Source organism: Euphorbia lathyris, chromosome 8, assembly GCF_963576675.1.
Source record: "Euphorbia lathyris chromosome 8, ddEupLath1.1, whole genome shotgun sequence".
Lineage (NCBI taxonomy): Eukaryota > Viridiplantae > Streptophyta > Magnoliopsida > Malpighiales > Euphorbiaceae > Euphorbia > Euphorbia lathyris.
The window spans coordinates 12,130,520-12,137,717 of record NC_088917.1 but is presented as its reverse complement, the minus strand read 5'-3'; the positions used below and the strand labels follow the sequence as shown (position 1 = coordinate 12,137,717).

The 7,198-nt window shown below is 31.8% G+C and overlaps 1 long non-coding RNA gene across 2 annotated transcripts; it reads left to right on the top strand.

Annotated features, from left to right (window-relative positions):
- The first annotated feature begins 639 nt into the window (after window positions 1–639).
- On the top strand, window positions 640–4,570 carry LOC136202157 (uncharacterized). Of its 2 annotated transcripts, none has more exons than XR_010674332.1 (4): window positions 640–1,172; window positions 2,911–2,985; window positions 4,045–4,281; window positions 4,391–4,570. It is a non-coding gene; the product is annotated as an uncharacterized lncRNA (long non-coding RNA). The 2 variants fall into 2 exon arrangements; XR_010674331.1 differs by having other exon boundaries at window positions 646–1,172; window positions 2,919–2,985.
- The last annotated feature ends 2,628 nt before the right edge of the window (window positions 4,571–7,198 follow it).

Here is a 7,198-nt window from a genome sequence, read left to right as displayed (position 1 = left end):
TTATTTATTATTTTTATTATTATTTTTTTAATAATAAAAATGAAGAAATAAGCATTTGGCTTTGGCCAAGTGCAGCGAAATTGCACTTGGCCAACGCCAAGTGCTATTGGGCTCCGGCCAGCCCCGTCACGGGCCGTCTAACGGCCCGTGACGAACATAGCAGCCTCCCAACGGGGCCGCGTTTGTATATATAAAAAATATTAAAAAAAAATTAAAATTAACCAAAATCCAAAAATGATTTTTGTCAAAACCGATTTTGTAAAATTAGCTTTTATAGAATCGATCTTTTTACAAAGCTATTTTTTATTGTTCGAATACTAAAACAAAACCCTTATTGACCCGAGATTTTATTAATAAGAAATGGGCATGAAATATCCCGAACATCACGAGACGATTTAAGATTTCATCCGCGGAACCGATTCGCCCGTCCCTCGATTTAATTTCCGAATTCAATCAAGCCGGCCTCCACGGTTCCTTTGAACAACATTTTTACTTATTATTTTTATTGACTCATCGTTTATTTAAATCGACTGATTTAGATCTTTTTTATAATTTTTCTTCATCGGTCCTCCGACCCCGGTGTCTACATCGGGTCAACCCGGAAAACACAAAAATGACACGAATAAGTGAAATTACAAAAGTACCCTTAGGGGTTCATATTTGATTGAGTATAAATAAATTATAAATATTGAAAACCTAATTTCTTCTCTTTTTACCCAGCGGACAGATACAGGTTCTTCTTCTCTCCCATTTCTTACGCAGCCAAGGGTGAGAGAGATTTGAGAGTGAGTTCAAAATCGGCCGGCCACCACCACAAGCCAACCATCGTCTGAGTTTGAATCGGCCAGCCACCACTACTTTCTTTTTATTTTATTCTATTTCAACAGCTCTTCAGTTATTTTTTCATCGGTTCACTACTTTCTTTCACTCTTCCATATTCTTCCTTCAAATCTCACTTCCATCTTCTTTCTTCAAATCTCACCATGACTATCCAAATTTTCATTATTTCCCCAAAAAATGGATACCTCCAAAGAAAGCACATCAGATTGAAATTTTGATCTAAACAAGTTTTTTGATGAAGAAAGTGAAGCGTATGAAAAGAAAGAATTCCAGCAAGTATATCTGGCGCAATTGAAGATTTTTCTGGGCAAATTCTTTTGATGGCAAGAAAGGTATACAAATCTATAAGACAATTTCTTTTTTTATGTTAAGAGTATATCTATAGCTTTTTTAATGGTTTGGAACAGAAAATGATGATGTCACTGCTGTTGTCACCTCTTTTTTCAAATTTCCATCAATACTCTTTTGCATCGAACATTTCATAAACAGCTTGATGTTGTTTGTTATCTAAAAACAAATTTTTTCTGCCTTTATATGTTGATGATTGTTCAACATTTTGATCAAAGTCAACAATTTCATCTGTCGAAAAAAAACATAGTATAAATATAGGGCATGTTGTACCAAAATAAACTAGTTTAGTTATGAAGCTTAAAGTCAAGCCATAGCACAAATCCCTTAATCAGTAACAGTCAACACATATAAAGGCATAGTACAACAATTCCAATCACTTATTCTGAGTTAGAATCCAAATAGATTTTGGATGCTCTACAAACTATCAGTTTATTTTGCAATGATGATGTTTGTAATACATACTTGCTATTACAAATTAATTTAGATGTCATTCAAATTGATTGGTTAATAAGAAGAAAAATGATGTTCACAATGTTGCACACATAAAAGTCTAGATGGTGAGTGTAACTATGACACTAATGAGTGGAAGCAAAGCATGTAAGTATTCATGATTGTGACTTTCCAACAATTATCCTAATAACATAAATTGTAATGTTCTCACAATAGGAATTTGTATTTAAATATGTTTTCGATTTTAGTTTAACTAATAAAACAGATGAATATGTTAATTACAAATATAGAATACACCATTGCTTAAAAAAATGGTTTCATATGAAAAGAAACAAATCATGTGAGAATATTCTAATGGAATTATAGATTCTAATGGATATTTGATGGAATACGTAAAAAATCAATATTAAAGAAACAACATGAAGAAATATGGAACGTACCAAATTCTTCATTAGTCTGCAATGGCAATACAAGTACAACAACAAAATTAAAATTAGCTTCATTGTTCAAGCTTATTGGATAATTTGGATCTTCATTGAGGTCAGGCAAATTGAAAGAAGACCTCTCTTGAACTTGTGATTCTCTTACATCTGTAACATGATTATAGGACACGTTCAAATCAAATTCTGACAAAGGCATCCGTGTTGTAAAAATTCAGATTCTTGACGAAGGTTAACACCATTAGATTGATGTTCAAATCAATCTCTCACAAAGACATTCTTACATCTAAAACTATTTTTATGATTCTCTTATTTTTTTTGCCTTTCATAATTAGTTTAGGCAAAAACAAATTTAAAGAGGGAAAAACTTTTAGAATTGACATTGAATAGTGTCCTGGAAAATTTCAAATCACTTTTGGAGTATTACCTCCAAAACTAATTTATCGCTCTATTTTACTATCAGCATAAAGTTTATGTTTTTCCTTTATTAACATTAATTACTACTATATTATGCCTTAATTAATATAATTCCCACTATAAAAAATGGGTCTCAATTAATGTCTTCACCACATGTGTATACTTTACGGTCAAAACTTTTTACATGATCCAAGTACAACAATAAAAAAAGTGTCCCACAATTAATAATGGTATATCTATCATTTTTTGTATAATATATTCATATTATTATGATTCTTAATTTGTGTGCATTAACCTACAAATATTATGGAACGCATGGAGTAGTTTACAAGGTTCTCTTTTCTGAACTTTTATTAGATAGATCAGTTCCAATTTGTATTCCCAGTCTGATGTCCAAGTCTGATGGCTTTAGTTTTACAGGTTAAAATTAACCACTGAGACTCGAGGTCCCTTGATAACCACCATCGACAAGAAAACAAATATTAAGGTAAGTTTCTTTACGAAGCCAACGGGTCGTTGTACTGAACTTTCTTTTTCATATAGTATTGAAAATTGTTTGGATTTCATTTAGATTTACATTTCACAATTGATTTTGAATGAATTGAAATTTCTGTAAATTTGTTTATGTTAAAAGAAATGTGGGGTTGATCCAGTTTATCACTTGAGAAAAGCATATTAGTTGTCATTTGAGGCTATTACTTGTTCCTGTTTCCTATTGAGTCACCTTCTCCAAGCCCAAGTCCATCCCAAACTAACTTAAAGCACAAACAACACCAATTTATCAGGGAAGTTATTCATGCTTTCAGAAGCATATCTATTATGCTTTATTTTAATGTGGTTGCTTCTATGGCATCCTTCTGTTAGCTTCTTGTCTTTAAACAAAAACTATCATATTACAAGATCCATAATATTTTTTCATAAAATAAGCATTTTTCTTTTTGCAAAAGAAAAGCTTAAACCTAGTATTTGAAATTTGAACAACTGGTGCTCAATCTTAATAAGATCAAAAGTATCAAGAGTATACTCAACTAGAGCAACAACTTTTGCCGCATCCAGCCTCTTCCAATACTCAGTCAAAGATATAAAATAGTTTCAAATACACAACAATAAAGGTTTATTAGAAAATGCACAGATCCATTATTACTTAGCTTTTTCCATTAAAGAGAAAGTACTAGTTATTGTATTGGTGCATTAGGTTCACATTTTTTTATCACAAACACAAGCAAATTCCATATGGAGCCAAAGGTATTAAAGTGAAGGCTTACTGGAAAGTCTTGAATAGACCTTCCACGGGAGGTGGGGTGTGGTTAGTCGAATTAGGGATGTTGTGGACATCTATTGTCAAAGTGTTGTTGAGGATTTTCTTAGTTTCTTATAATCTCCTAAAGTAGTGTTCATGCTTAAGCAATTGAGTTCCTTTTTATCTTATGATAAGCATATACTTTTGTTTATTTTTTTTATTGGTTTGAGTTTGATTTACTTTGAGAATATTTTGTTGGTTTAATTTACTTTTAAGAATTTTTTGTTTAAATTGACAAAATGGTAGGTTGACAAGTTTTGTACTCCATGAGTTCTTTGGCTGACATAATACTAGAAAAAGGCAGTATAAAGTTATCTGCTGTTTGGGAAATCTTTGAATTGGTACATATTGAAGATGACAATGATAAGCGACCATAATACAAATGTAAGAAATGTGGGTCTCTCTATGTTGTGGAAATCAAGCATGGAATTGTCAATTTGATTCGGCATACAAAAACTTGTTCGATAGACACTCGACATATAGGTCAGTTAATTATATGTTAATACTCTTTAATATTTACTAATATTTCTCTGTTTATTTTTAGCTTGATAACCAATTTCTAATGTTTTCAATTTTTGGTTAAAATTTTCAGAATGAACAAAAAGGACTTGGTTGAAGTTGAAAATGAAGATGTTCTCCTCAAATGGCTTATTTTTTTGAATTTTAGATTTCATAGATATTTTAATTTGATGTAATAATGTTCTGAATTTTAGATTTGATGGATGTTTTAGACTTTGTTTGTTAGTTTGATAATGTATTTTTTATGGTCAAACTTGTGTCTATCTTATTATATTAGTATTAATTTAATAGTTTGAGTGGTTTGCAATCCTTTAGATTCTTCAAATAGGTCGGGTTGTATTAGCAGTTCGAGTCGTGTTAGCAGGTCAGGTCGTGTCGTGTTTTTCATGTCAGCAGGTCGAATCGTGTCAAATTAACACGTTTATCTACATCTATACAAAACTCGTGTCATGTCGCATTTTTTGTGTCAAGATCATGTCATGTTTGGGTTTGAGCTTTTGACACGAAAATGTTTTCGTGTCGTGTTCGAGTTTTTGACACTAACTCGGAATTTGACACGACACGAACACGGAAATTGCCACCTCTAGTTATACTTAACAACAACCAGGCCAAAATTTTCCTATGTTGTGAATTCACTAAGACAATTTTTATATTGTCTTACAACTTTCCATTTATAAGCAACAAATAGAGTTCTTCATTGTCTCAAAGGGACTCCATCACAAGGTTTATTTTACCAACTACGTCACACATGCATATAAGAGAGTATAATGAATTGAATTGGATAAGTTGTCCAGCCACAAGAAGACCATTCACAAGTTATGCTATTTTCTTAGGCTGATATTTTGTTCCTTAGAGGAGTAAAAAACAATAGACAGTCTCCAAGAGTTCTATAAGGTTGAATATCGAGCACTTGCACAAACATCATGTGAATTACAGTGGTTCAAGTTTTTATTTGAAAACATTGATTTCCTTCATCAATTGCCAAGAATAATTTATTGTAACAATAAATTTGCAATTTGCATTGCACATAATTGTATATATCATGAACGGAGAAACATATAGAATTAGGTTATCATTTCATCAAGGAGTCTCTACAAGCTGATTTGGTGAAGCTTCTTCTTATTACTTCTTCACAACAAGTTGCATATATATTTACTAAACCTTGTTTTTCTCCTGATTTTCATTATTTGATTTCATTTTTAGGCATGTTTAGTCTTCACTTTGCGGCTAGAGGGGCTATTAAGATTAATTAATTTAATAACATAATAATATTTAATGTTACATAGTTACTTAATATGAATATGAGATTTTCAATTTGTGATGTATATAAAAAATTAATTGAAAGAGAACCCATTTAAAGAATACAAGATGAGCCTCAAATTGAGTAATAAGATAAATTATTAAAAAAATTGAAAATGTAATTTAAAATCTATTTAGCTTTATTATTATTATTTATTATTGTTATTGCTAGATATTAACCATTTTTTCTTCTAAAATAAACAATTGAAACAAACCATTATTCCAAAACAAAATACATCAAGTCCAATGAATTATAAAGAAAGTATAACAGGAAAGATAACCAATAATAGTTAAATATTACCTTTTCTTGTAAAGTAATTGCCCACAAAGTCAACAAAAAAAATCATTTCATTATTAAACATATTAACTTTTATATAAAAATCATGAGAAAAGTGAAAGAATTTTTTATGATTGTTCTATTTGCAAGTACAGATATGTGTAAATATGTGATTGACAAGTTTGCGAATAGAGATTTATGATATGTTTATAAAATAAATTATTTATGAGCCGCTCTAATAAGATTATGGGTCACTCGATTAGGTTGTCTACGAACATAAGATTATGGGTCACTCGATTAGGTTGTCTACGAACATAAGAAAGGCTTAACCAACATAAATACTAGTTAGGGATTTACAATTCTGGATGACGCTTTCGAACTCCGTAAAAAAAATGGACATCAGGGTTAAGCCTTAACCACAAGTTGAGAATCCAACTCTACAATCACATTCGAGTAGTTCGTCCACTTCATCCAAAAGATAGCTTCCTTGATGCAAACTAACTCAAGAATTTTAGCTTCAAAATAGCCTGAAATAACTATAGAAGAACAAGGAACGACATCACTGCTCACCCGGATGATTGGGAACCACGAAACCTCAACCCCTTGTGAAGCTCTAAGAAAGTAGTTTCATCCACATTCATCTTTAAAAATGGAGCTAGGGGTCTTTGCCAACCCGAAACAATAAATGATATGTTAGTAGCATCCCAACGGGAAGATCTTTAAACTTGAGAAGTCTGAAACTAATGGAGGAAACCCAAAGAGAGCTTCATTTTAACACTAATAGGGACATGCGGATTATGCCAAAAATAGTCATTATAATGACGCCATAAAGCCTAGAGGATCAGGTGCTCTTACTCTATAACCAAAGAATAACTAGAATCTAGAAGAAGATCGAACCAGACACTTAATGTAACAATTGGAGGCAGGTAGACTGGCAAGTTGTCATAGTCCAATAATCCATAACGTACATATAGTCAAGGAAGATGTGGACATCATGCTCCCTATACTCATTATAGATAGGACAATAATTGTCAACATCCAAGTTTTGACCGTGGAAGCCACAAGGTATTAACCATCATTGGCACATAATGATTATGCTGGGGAGAATAGATAAAAAAACAAAGTTTCCAATGAGAAGCTAAGGGTCCTCCCAAACTCTAATAGAGATACCATACTTACAAACCACCAATAACATTTAGATAAAACTGAAATTGCATTCCAAATTCCCCTCCAAGTTTGGCTCAGGTTAGAATCTAGAGAAACCATTAAAAGGTCTCACGAGGAAAGTATTTAGGTTTGATAATT